The following is a 14,099-nucleotide window of genomic DNA, read 5'->3' on the forward strand; positions in this document are numbered from 1 at the left end:
AAAGCAAATAATTTAATAGTCAATATTTATACTGCATTGGACTTATTAATGACATTTTACTGTTTGTTCAGACATTTACTAAATTGTGTTTTTATTTAGCATGTTTAGATAGAAAGTCAATCAATAGGCTGCAGGATTGTACATATTAGTAAGAAAATACTGAAAAAAACTAAAATAAAATAATTTTAAAATTTGTAGAATTTCTGAAAATATATTCAGATATGCATCATTTTTTATTAAGCTTTAACAAATAAGAATGGTATGTATTGACCCAAATGTGGAAATCAATAAAATCCCTTCTGATCCCTGTCATTTTTAAAAAGAACTTCTCAATTTCTGGTTAGAATTAAATCAAAATCCAGAGCCGGTGGTGTATGCCCTTTTTTCTATATACAATAAAGAAACCAACCAAATGGCACAATGGACTTTAATATTATGGGGAAACGCATCTGCCGTTTGGTCTGCTCTCATTCTGATGAAATGGTTTGGGGTCAGCGCACAGTTGCAGCTCCTAAATGCAAATCACGGCGTGATCCCAGCACATGGAATTACATCAGCGCTTTTGATGAGAGAACAGAATCAATACAGAGGTCAGAAGTGCACCATTGGGAGGAGAGCCGCAATCAGGCACAGGGATTCCCCAAGATTACAATTCCCCTGACGAGAAGGCGCAGTTGCAAGAGCTTTCTTAATGTAGAGAGGCTACCTACGGACCACGCAAAGGACTTGCTCACGGAGGATTTATCGCTACCCCCACTCAGCTCTGCACCGACCTGATTGGATTATGTGCAAAATTTGCCAATAAAATGCTGATATATAAGACAAAACTTTCAGAAAATCAATACCAAATAATTGTCCAGGCCATACTGGAAGATAAACTTACTCTGCATCTTCTGTGTCTTTAGTTCTAGAGTGTAGTAAACCACAGAGCTAGAGAACTAAGCTGTTCTTATTGTGCATAATATACCTTTATATATCAGCAGGCAGCACAAATCATTTCCTTCCCTGCTGCTCAATACCCAGTGATCCCATCTCTTCTATATTCATTTTTTTGTACCAGACTGATGCCCTTAAATGCGATGCTGCTGTCAGTTCTTGCATATTCCTTACCTGGCAACCAAAAAAGAATGCTTAGGAATGAATCTCTTGTCCCCACAGTAAATGTCCCCTGGTGGTAGTGTAGTTTGATAAGTTCAAGAAATAGACTATAATATCAACCATACAGTATTTTCCATAAAATGGTGTCCGACAGAATGCTCTCCACAATTTATTTTCATACTGAATGGATCAGTGATGAGGAGAAGCAGAAACCAGAGGCCCTTTGTTACTGCAGTGTTTCAGGAAAATGATTTTTTTGTATCAAACAGTATTAAAAGGGATGATATCAAATGAATTACAAATATATATGTTTTATTATACAGTCCTTCAGTGGCCAGAACTCTTCAATTACATAAATTAGAGCAAAACCTAAAGAATCTTTCACAATCTTGAACTTACTATTTCCCCTCCTCCATTAGCAAAAAAAGAAAAAGAAAAAGATTTAGCTCCTGAACTATAGCTGTGTCTTTTATATTATTTGTTCCAAAAAGTGATTTCAAGCTTAGACAACAAAGCAATGACCTAGGAAAAAGCAGTTCAGCTGCCAAATGTGTGAACTTGGACTTCCTACTTCATACATTGTGTCCTTTTTACTATTGTGTTAAGAAAAATGGACAGCTAAAAACATTTTGGTAAAAATAACAGGCATGCCTGCTCAAAATTCTTCTGACAGTAAACCCTACCCACCTTGTTCATCTCAAAGACTTTATACTCCTAGTTACAGAAAAATTCACCATATAATGTAATGTAAAGATGCAGTCATAGACCTGGGCTGGAGGAGGAGGGGAAGACAAGAATAAAAAGCAAATATGCCAAAGAACTTTAGCATGAAACTGGCTGGAACAATACAAAGGAAGGGGGTTATAATAACTAACACTAGATGCATGTTCTCCTCCTTTGGAATATTAATTTTACATGGTTTTTCCTTTGCTCTTTGTGACAGAAACAAAGGCTCTGTTAACATTAGTCCAACTTCATCTTTAATCACATTAATTCAGTAACGTTGTAATTGGAAGATGAAAGACTAGTACTTTATTTACATAAATATAAGCAATAAATGAGCAATTCCTCAATTGAACCAAATCAATACACACTGCATTATCATGCTGACCTCCCCACCACTGAGGTCAATAAATGTGCGAATCCTCAGAATAATATACCATAAAAAGCGGAGTCAGATCTCCAATTCTCTAGGGGTGTTTCCATCACTCTTTTATCCACTAGTCTGTGTCTGGCTGATGAATATGTGACAGTGCTATTTAGATGGACTGCAGTGCTTGCAATAGAGAAAGACCAGCACTAGTGCTCCATTTGGTGGATATCTATCATATATTTTTGGGTGCAGCTGGTAAGGGTTAGTTAACATCCTCTTACCATACATGGGAGCCTGATGACCAGCTTAGTGTCTAGCATGAAGGCTAATAGTTCAGTCTAATAACAACTGGAAATTTGGTGCAGGAGAAGATGTCAGACCTATAGAAACTCACTAGAATTTTCCACTTTGCAGAAAACATTCTGTCTTTCTGCCAAGACATTACAAATTTGTCAAGAGTATGTTCTTCTTGTCCCTGTGACGCAAGAAATCACTTATCATTATCTCAAATTGCTTTAAAAATTGGACCAGCTTAGGGAAAGCAATTATGACGATGCTAGCAACTTATAGAAAAAGGAAGGTGGATTAATATTATACAACAAAGTCAAGATTACTTTTATATGATCTCAAAAATTATGAGTTAACCTACAGTACCCACAGTCAAAAAATCAACAAATACGTATTGACTATCTACAAATTCAGACTATTCACTAGAACAAGAATTTCAGGAACATTTACTCTTTGAAGACAATTTACATCTGATGGCAGATTAAAATATAAAACTGGGAAGGATAAAAAGATACGTGGGAAAAAACCTCTGTCCAAAACAGAAATAATGCATCAGAAAAGACTAGCTTTCTATGAGGAAATCTGGAGTTCACCTTGGGAAAAAAAAATGTCTCCATTTCTGACTAAATTGAAACTGAAAATCAGAGATTGATTTTAAAACAAGATGGGATTTGAAAAAGGGTTCAGGAATAAATGTTTTACATAAAGGAAAAAATAAATACGCATTTTTAAAAACACTACATTTTTAAAATATTAAAGAATTATTGCTTATTTTAGGTAGAATTAAGATTGTTCTTAATTTTATATTACACATTGAGATTATAGGAAAAATTATAAGGTACCTGAAGTTTGCTTGGAAACAATCCAAATGGAGAGAAACTTAAGAGATAGTGTTTTTGAAAGATTAATCATGAATCAGTAACCATTAAAGCTGGTGGATAGATGATGGGTGTGAGTTCATTATACTCTCCCCCTTACTTGTACATGCTTGAAATTCTGAATAGAATTATGTACATATTATGTACATATATATTGTATGGCTATATTATAAAATGTATAAAGTATAAATGTGTAGACATGTAAATGATATACATTCATATGGATAAGTCCTTGAAGTAAGTTTATCTCTACTTAACACTGGGTCTCCAGCTTTTCTGATAAAATTCTTAATGATCATTGTCCTTCCTGAAATGCTTTCATGGGTAGTTCATTCTGTATCCACCATATATCAGGTCCCACCCTAGGTATTGAGGATACAGCAATCCTTCATTAATTCTTTGCTTTCAAGGGGCTTACATCCTAGAGGAGGAGATAGACATTTATCTAACACACGAATGAATAAGCGGAACTGCAGATTATGATTAATTCTCTAAGGAAAATAGAGAAAAGAGATAGGGAGAAACAATGAAAGCCAGTTAAAAGAAGGTGGCTAGAGAGTTCATCTTTATGAAGGGAACCCTGAAGTCAAGAATGAGAGCTGAGAATATGACAATAACAGAGATTTTAGGAAACGTTTAAGAAAAATGTGAGCTCAAACAGTGATCTTAAAATGGGAACAAGCATGACATGTTTAAGGCACCGAAGAAAGTGAGTGGTTAGAAAACTGCACTGGCGACAATTGGAGGTGAATTACATGTAGAGTGTGAGGAAATAGCATAAAGCTCAGAATTCATTTGCATACATATTTTTGTAATACATATGTATATGTATATAGATATACATATTTCATAAATATATATACATGAGTACATAGGTATAAAAATATTACCTTCTAATATAAGTATGTATGTCTTTTATATCTTGAAAACAGAACTTATTATTTTAAATTAAAAGAGCATCTCTATTATTGCAAAGGCAATACAAGTTCGCTGAAGAAAACTTAAAAGACAAGTAAAAAAGGAAAGTTAAATGAAATACTCAACCTTACCCGTAAAGAAACACAATTACCATACCATTCTTTCAATTTTTTCCTCCCTATTTGTATACAATGTAATGCAAAAATAGTGCATACAGAAATTTCTATTTGATTTATCTTACTGAGCAGCATTGTATGAGTAGCTTTCTCTTTCAACTACCCATTGCACATTTCACTATGGATAATTTGTGGTTGATTTATTTAACCCATTTTCCAATATTTGACATGTAGATTATTTGCTTTTTCACAATTGAAAATAACACTAAAAATAAAAACTTATAGAAATGTCCGTATATATCCTTATGACTTTTTTATAATATAATTCTAAAGGTAAAATGACCAAAGCCAAAACACATAAACAGCTGGGTAAGCACTTACGCTTGCTACAGGAAATATGTGTGAAAATAAAGGCAATTGTTTCTCACTCCTCAGAATTCCTTCTTGTCCAAGTCTACTTCTAGGCCTTCAGACTTCTACTGTCTGCTGGTTTACGTCTTCACAGAGAAATAAGTTGCTCAGGATGGCATTTAAATACAAAATGACACATATATTTCTTGAATAAGGTATGCTGAAGTCCTCCTTCACGCAAAGAAATAAAGGATGAAGGGCAATGTGTTTGCTTGCCATCTTTCACTTGAGGACCATAGTTAACCTATGTGATAAGCCCTAAGTCAATCTAGATTCTAATAATTAGAATCACAAGATAACTTAGAAAGTTCCCATCCTTCCCTTCTCTGTTAAGGGAATCTGTGAATGTCCTCGCTTAAATGTGCTGCTTAGAAACGGACACGATGTTATTCCCCATGATCTTAATATTAGATTCCTATTCATGCTGCCTAGAGTTGGAATCTTGGTTCATTTTTCCTTCATCAAATGAAAAATTGATTTTTCTTTACTGGTTGTTCTTCCATTTTTTCCTTTTAACATCAAGATTTTCTGCATAAGATTTTTGACCCTGTGTCTACACTATCACTCTATAGCTTACTGCTTAACTGCTTTTGAAAACCTTTCTGCATTCTTTCTACATTTAATTCTTTGTATTTCTCCCCATATTTTTCTTTGTTTCTTTTGCTTTTCTACAGCACCTCTTGCTAAATTGTATTAAGTGGAAGGGTTCAGAATCAGGCTTCTCTGGAAGCATGGAGTCGATGTGAAATTGTTCAAGAGAAAGCAGGCTGTTCATGCCCAAGCTTTGTTCAGGATTTCCTGCAGAATAGGCCCAGGGAAACAACGTTCCCCTATTCATTACCACTAACTAAAGCAGTGCAAGTTTCCACTTAAAAGTAGAGTACACACTGACTTTTAAAAGAAAATGTAACATATTATTAGGACCAAACCATCTTAATGTGTGTCATTGGAAACAAAGCTAAGCAAGCTTCTCAGGCATGGGTGAAAGATTGTAATTACTTGTTTATACAACTAGCACTCTCAGCAGACCATGAGTTCCTCAAAATCAGGGCCTTTGTTTCATTGATTCTTCTTTCTCTAGCACTCTTAAAAATGCATGGCACAAAGGATTACTAGAAATATATGTTGAATGGGTGATTAAGAAGTAAATGGAGGATGAGATTTTGTAGCACAAATTAATTTCATATTTATAGGGGATGAGCACTGATTTCCAAATGTAGAATTTCAGATTAAATTAATATATTTAAAAACTGTCCATCTCTGAGACAGATATGGATTTTCCAATTATTTTATTGTACTAACCTATGCTTATTCTTTTCGACTACTTAAATGTTCTCTACATAAATATTTATTGTTGTTATGCAAAATTTATATGCTCACAGTTGCTGTTTTACTTTATCAATTTATTTTTAAATCCAAAACTATTCCCTTAATTAATATCTGTTACAAATCATTGGATCCTTAAAGCATAAAAATTCTGATTTCTTAATTTCAAGTTGAAGTTTTTTAAATAAGTCAGGTGGAAGGAATTCTGTATCATTTTATTCTCAAAACTTCAGGTTGTATCCACAATGAGTGTGAAAACAAATGAGTTTACTTTTAGAGAAAGAATTTGTATGTGCTTTTAAGAACTTTCCTAGTAATACTGTCTTACTTAGGAAAAATTTTCATTTTCATCAAAAGGATACGCTTTGTACTTGGGAACAATTTTGTTCTGGTTTCTCTTGTTTTGGTAAATCCTTCTGCCTGGCATTTTTTTTCTGACTTTTCTTCCATATGCAGCATGCTTATCTCCTAAATATATAGTAATCTATTAATGTCTTCCACTGTTCTCAGTTTATGAGAAGTACCTCCAAATAAGTCTTTGCTTAGGGTATGATATTCCCTACTCTCAGAAATTTTTGTTCTCAGGCAGAAATCTGTTGCCCAACTGTGACAGCTACTTTCTTTTACTATTTCAAAATCGTTGCATTTCTCTGTTCCCCATTTTCAAAATTATGGGTGCTATTTCATTTGTAATTCACTGTTTCTCAGAGCCAAGGCAAAGGGTGCAAAAGGGGCATATGATATTACTCTTTGTAGTTTAAGGTACAACTTTACTATTATAAATGTGGCTAAAATTTGAAGCTGGTCTTTGGTCTCTTCCATGTTTAGCCCAAGATGATACATTTATAATTCAGTCTCATGACGCTCAATGAGAATATTCATGGTTATAAAGTGGTACTCTGAGGACCTAGTGGAACCTATCCAGTCTGTCCTGTAGCTAGTCTTTCACTATTTTTTGACCCCTAAAGGAGGTGTCAGTCACTGATTTTTTGGGATACTAGGGACATTTTGCAAAGTTTGCTATCTTGCTATCACTGCCTCTTTCCTGGGATAATTGCCCCCTTTAGCTAAACATCCCCCTCCCGTTTATGTGCATGGAGTCGTCTACCCCTCAGCAGTTTATGACACGGGACTGAATAATTTTGTAGAACATTCCCATGGCCTCAGTGATTGTTGGGAAAGGGAATAGGACTTACTCAAGGCCAAATGGAACTTTCATTTTTAAACACTGGAGTTGCAAACATGAGGCTAGTATCATCCTGGAGCTCTTAGGAGATACATTATTAAGAGTGACATCTGGATAAAGAAGTCAAGAGAGGGGAAAATAGAGGAACAGAGGTAGAGAGACTGAGAGTCAGAGAAAACTGTTAATTAGCTTTCTATTACTGTGACAAACGCCTAAGAGAATCAGCTTATCAAGAGGGAAGTTTTACTTTGTCGCATGGTTTCAGAAGGTCCAGTCCATAATTGCTTGGCACCATTACGCTGCCTATGGAAGCATAATAAATCACGGTGGATGAGCACAGTAGAACAAAATGCTCATCTCATGGCGGCGTACAGGAAAGAAAAAGGCAAAAGAGCGACCAGAGTCCCCACATCCTCTTCAAAGGCACTCTCCCAGTGGCCTAACTTCCTTCCACTAATCCGCAGCCCTTGTAGGTTCCACGCTGGAATCAAGCCTTCAGCAGTGGAGTTTGGGGGGTATTCAAGACGCAAACTATAGTCTTGTTTTTATTGTTAGTTGATAGGTGCTTATCAAATATTATGCTGTGAGCTCCTCTTTGCATGGTTTGAACTTGGATTTTCTCATCTAGGATAATCTAGGATTTCTGTCTGTTTTTATAACATAGCTGTATGCTTTACTGAGGTACACAGTAAAACAGTAATAGAGTGCAATAGTAAAGCATATACTTAATAAAGCCCAATATGTTATGAAAATGATTTCTATATAAACCGCATAAGACACACAGATTTATTGACTATTTTTTTCCAATATATCCCAGGATGCTATATAACTCAAAATAAATTTTAGATACAAAAGAATGAAATTAATTCATTATACTCAGTGGATACCCAGGGGGCACTGATCCTTAAATTACTCACAGACTTTCTCCCTTGGAAAAGTCTTAATTCTTTGTTGTGTTTTCTAACGATTTTTGAGTTTTCATACATACAACACTGTCATTTCTTTTATGTTACCTAGATCTCATGACTGCACTCCAGGCCCTTGCAGATATATCCAGCCAACTTATCCAGTTCTGTGTGCGCAAGCTTGAACTCATCACACGAGATTCTCGGTTCAGGGAGCATCACCCGGAAGTGAGTGGGATTCTAGCTACTTTCTTATCCTGTACCATAATCAGTACTTGTGCACTCTAACCTCCTTAATGCTCCTGAAAGCTACACTCCCAGTTTAATTTCTGTTGCCACTGCTTAAGTTGGATTCATATCTAAGCTATTTGAAACATCCCTTAAATGCTTTCCCAGCTGTAGCCCCTATTTCTTTATACCTGTCCATAGTTCTACCAAGGCCATCTTTGTACAATACAACTCTTACCGTGGGTTCTTACCTCCCACCCCAATTAAATCAGAACCAGAGTTAGAATTCAAACCAGGTGTGTCTGCTCTGAAATCTGCATTATAGTTGCTCACAAGACCTGAGATAGATTATATAGATGCATAGAAATAGATCTATTTCCCTAGCTATGCAATATTATATCTGGTTACATCGAGAACAAGAATTTCACACTTATTTTAGCAGTGTTTAAAACTAAACTCTGTTAGTTTTAAACAGAGAAAACATCAGAGACAAAACAATAAAAAAAAAACACAAATTAAAGTCATTCTGCTTAAATTGGGGTGGTGAGGGGGGACCACCTCAGAAGCATGCATGTCAGCCTTTTCAAACCTTACATCCACATAGCATTGTATACAGAACACTGACCCATTTTGCAGATTAGTAAACTGATTTAATGTTTGAACTGTCACTATCTCTTTTGTGGTTCAGTTCCCTTCCCTTGCTAACTTGCTGCACTCAAGATCATAACTAAACTTTGAAAAATTTATGTCCCACCCTCTTGCTGTTGGAGGCACTTCTTTAGCTACTTTTACTTGGCCCAAACTCAGTCTGCAGAGCCTGCTACTTTTCCTACCTTTAATAAAACTTTGCTAGCGTTAAAAAAAAGAAAAATTTGTATGAAGTGTTCAAGAACAAGAGCAACTAATGTTTTAAATTCAAACTGCCAAAAAATTAAGCTATCTCTTTGATAATGTGAAATAGTCACCCCTCGATTCTTATGCTTTGGGAAATTGGGTGGCACTTCTCAAATTTTTCTATGGCTTAAATCTCATTATCACTTGGCCTATTTAGAGCTTGCCACCACATTTTCTTCTCTGTAGCAACTGCTTTTTTGTAATGAGCATAACTGGCCTGTCTATATTATTACTTATGGATAAATATTCTTGAAAAAGTAGAATTTGTTGGTGCCCTTTATCGCTGTCACGTTTGAAAAATTATGATTGTTTTCCAACTTTTAGCCAGAGTAAACTAATTCCACTATGTCATGTTCTAATGCATATATTTTTAAAATATTAAAAGTTTGAATCCACTGTCATGCCTATGAGACCTGAAATGGATTACATATGCCCATAGAGGTAGGTCTGTTTCCAATACTGTCTCTTCTACTCCCAAGTTTCACTTTAGATGTAGAGTTGCTCTGTTTAAAATCATTTCTATTCCTTAAAGGGTGACAATGGCCATTGATGAGACATATGTCACAAACAGCTGACAGTGGGGATGTGTAGCAGAGATAAGCAGAGGACCTATCAGGAATCCAGGAGCCTAAGAACCTGGGCAGAGCATGAGTTGGAAGAACTTAGGTTTAATGAGCTGAGAAAGATAGCTTGGTGAGAGGATGTGACTGAGACTTGTGACTGCCGTGTAGCACTCAGTGGGTCATCAGCATACGTCTCTCTCAGCCAGTATGGATGGCAGGGCTTCCTTACCCCTCCTGGGCTGTGCCCCGAAGCTAGGGCCTGGAATAGAAAGAAGCACCCATTGATACATGGTAAGACTGCAAAGTCACAACATTCTTAGGAGGAATTATATTTCTTGATACAACTCTAAAGCAGCCTTTCATTAAAATGATGTTTTATTCCAATCCTGAGTTCTGAAGAAAATTTTGCATGGTTCTTTTGCACAAATATTTGTCAACTCTCAACACAAAGAGTTATATATTACAGTATTTTTTTTCTGCAAAATTTCCTAGTAGTGAATGACAATAGCAGCATGCTTCCCTGTCGCCAGCATTAACCCTAACGGCCCTGGAGTTAAGCATAGAGGAGGAGATGCAATCAACAACCCAAATGCTTTCCTTAGTTCTCTGCCTTTGCTGTCACTACCAGGCAAGCAGGAATCTGCTCTTTGGGAGTCACCTTTTTTTTCACAACCTCTAAGAAATGGCCTGTCATGGAGCCAGTTCCCAAACTCAAGGGAGTGGAGGAGGATTGATTTAGGCTCGATCTTTATCGTGGCCCTTGATGATATGCTGTGTCATATTTCCTAGACCAAACTCTCATGCAGAAATAAAATAAAAACCTCTTGAAGGAAAGAAAACCTTTCACCGTGTTTGCACAGCACAGGAAATCAATACATACTCCTTGAATCAAAATTTAAATTAATTCATCTCTTTTTAAAAATCTACCAAAATCAAATGAGAGAGAAATCCAAGCTATCATTTAATCCAAGAGGAAATCTTCAACTTTTCTGCACCAACAAAAAGAGCATTTCAGAAAGAGGCTTGGCACTAATTACATTTTGCTGACATATGCCAATTATATTCAGCAATATTGTTCTCCCAGCCTGTTGGGTCACGTAACAGCCTGAGAGAACAATGATGCTGGATTAACAATTGCGATGAAAGCTTTCAAGAATCTCTCACTCAATTAGACGCTGACAAATTTACCTGTAAGTCATAAAAAGTTTATGAAATTTAAATGGTTTCATAAAGTGTATGTACTTCACACAGTTAACACAAGCCCTAGGAGATGAAGTCTGGGTTTTTCTTCTTACATTTATAATGTTCTTCCTTTATATAAGTAACTTAGTCAACTATGTAGTATTTTAACCATTTCATCGCATAATATATGCAGTCAGTTATCTCTGAAATTCATTTTAGACTAATGTACAAATGTAATTCAACAATACAATGTCCTTGCACTGGTGTCCAATTGTTTGTGATAATAGACTCATCATTTAACCTTCAGAAGTCCCATGATGATAGATACTGGAGCATGATTAATTACCAATGACAAAATTAAGTAAAAAGATAAATAGTTTTAGCATTCCTTCATGAAATTCATGGCAGAAAAATAGTAGAATGTTTCCATAACCATTATGCAGATAGGAAAGTAGAGGTATGTAGCTAGGATTGGATGAAGAAAGTATCCCATATACAGTAGAATAAGTTCTAAGACTTTCTATAAACCCTACACTCATCATAGTTAAACCTTTACACTGAAGAGCTAAAAATCCTTCACATCTTGAGAATTTTTAGAGTCAAAATTCTGAAAGAAATGACCAATATAGATAGCTAGCTATCTTAATTAATATTTTATATCTCTATAAGTTAGTCAATACATTAACTGAGTGAATAAAATACATTGGAGCATATATATACAACAAAATATACATTTCTAATGAAAAGAGCTTTACTAATTCCATGTAAAAAAGATTATGTAAAATTTCTGGTTCTTAAACTATAGATTGACTTAGCATTGTAACCATGTCTGAGCAAACTAGTTTCTAACTTTCCTTAAAATTTTATCTTTTTAATTATTTTTCTTTTAATGTTATCAAAATTAACCACCTCAAATAATTTTTGCACGTTATAAAAATAAATGTTTCAAAAAAGAACTATTAGGAAATGTATATAAAATCTTCAGAATGGTATGATATTCCTTTCTATGACACTCTTGGGGTGCACAGAGAAACTGAATAATTTAACAGGAAATTTGGGAAATCCAAGATAGTAATATTACTTCCTTTTAAAATTAGCATTTCTACATAGTCTCCAGCTTTTAAGCCCTTGATGCTTTCTATTCTTTGAAATGGGACACAAGTCAAGATCACCTGAAATATCCTTTCTAAAACCATTTCCTGAAATACAGACTCTGGCGTCTGGTTCAGAAGTCACACAGAATATCCCGTGGGTTGAGGGTACCCTATACTTGGTCTCATTCCCATGATCCTTCTTTGCACCCTGGAAGATAGGAGCCTTAACTGGATTTTGCATCATGACCTTGACCTCCAAGGTTTTAGAAAATCACTTCTTGCTTGTGCAAGTCAGCCATTATTCCATCAGCAACTCTTCCTTTTGCCTTGAGAAGGCACAGGTCGCGAGACGTGGGCACTTCTGTGCCCCAGTATCTTAGTCTTTTCCTCCTGCGACTGTTTTGTGCCGACTTACACTTGCAGTCCCCGTCACTCCTCTTTGCACTTCCCTCTCCCCTTGCCTCCCTCTTCCTCTTACATGCACATATACACATGCACACGCACGAGAGCAAAATCTATATGTGTCAGACATTCAGCAAGGGAAAGACAAAGGCACTGAGTTAATTACCCATCATTTACTGCTGCTGAGAAGAGCAGATGGCAGCAGACGATATGTAAATGGCAAGGGGCAGTGAATTATTCGATTTTTTTAGATTAATCGCCGATGACAAAGGAAGTGATTACAGGCTGTGACATTTATACAAATGTATAAAGTACATCACACTAAAAAATAGAGCTTAATATTATTATGAGGATGTCAGGCGTATGAACACCATTGTCACAATATAAAGCAACAAATTTTACAATAACCCAAGTATCTGTCCTCCTTCTACCTTAAAACTTTAGGAAATCCCAGACTCTGACAGGAAAAGATGAACCAAAGTCTTAATATCATAAAGTAAATCCCCCCAACCTAACCAAATTAAATAAGGTACAGGATATAGGGAAGGCACCACACAGCAGAGCAGTGTTTATCGGAACACCAAACAAAACAGTATTGTTTGCTCACAACAGACCCGATGCCATATCACTGAGCACACTGTAAAACAGAAAAGGTGCTAATAAAATACACCCTAGAAATAGCAATTAAAATTAAAGGCACTGTTTCGCTGTAAGGCCCATTTAGGCAGTGTGGGGGAAGAACAAATTGAAAAGGGAAAGAAGAATGATCGCATCCTTATCATATTGAGATGTTACTGTCCTACTAGGATCTCACACACACAGAAAAATCTCTCAGTAATTTCAAGGTCAAAAGGAAGAAATTTCTCATCAATTCTCTTCTAAGCAATATATACACACGTATAAAAACAAACCCCGAAACACAGACACGTGCACATACATACACATGCACACGCACGCGCGCACACGTACCAAACTGCCATCCTGTCTCGGGGAGGAAGAGCACTCGCCTGTTATTTTCAGTTGCTTCAATAATTAATTGGTACACAAGCAAATCAGATGCTCTCCCCGGCAGATCAGAGAATCTGCCCCATCATCAAAATGTTTTCCATCACCTCATTATTAAATCTATATGGGGCTAATGTTATTAAAAAGAAAGGGAGCCATGGAGGCTCACATTTGTTATCTGAAAACATTCCAGTCACTGCAGTCCTAAGGCTGCCCCTTTACATGAGGGCTTCGCTCTGAATATCAGTGGAGAGCAAAGGGGACAGCTTAGGGCGCGCTTATTTATACACTTCAGAAATAATTCCAGAACATGCAAGACAAAACAGCACCAAAATTGCTGCTGAGTACTTCATCATTGTGCATTCTTTGTTGACAGTGGGCCAGTGGTGCCTCTGGTTGTGTGTGTGCGTGCAAGTGAGTATGTGTGAGTGCCTGTGTGTGTGTGTATGTGTGTGTGTGTATGTGTGTGTGTGCGTTGAGGTATTGAGGGAGGTGGTACCGGATTTGAGAGA

The 14,099-nt window shown here is 36.2% G+C and overlaps 1 long non-coding RNA gene across 1 annotated transcript in view; it reads right to left on the minus strand.

Moving 5' to 3' along the window:
• LOC102023207 overlaps window positions 1–13,737 on the minus strand; it is a 105,478-nt gene extending 91,741 nt beyond the window's left edge. Inside the window, exon 1 of the long non-coding RNA XR_262273.1 lies at window positions 13,552–13,737. This is a non-coding gene — a long non-coding RNA (uncharacterized LOC102023207). The remainder of the gene's footprint in view (window positions 1–13,551) is intronic.
• Between the last annotated feature and the right edge of the window lie 362 nt (window positions 13,738–14,099).

This window comes from Chinchilla lanigera, unplaced genomic scaffold (genome assembly GCF_000276665.1).
Source record: "Chinchilla lanigera isolate Chin_1 unplaced genomic scaffold, ChiLan1.0 scaffold00043, whole genome shotgun sequence".
Classification (NCBI taxonomy): Eukaryota; Metazoa; Chordata; class Mammalia; order Rodentia; family Chinchillidae; genus Chinchilla; species Chinchilla lanigera.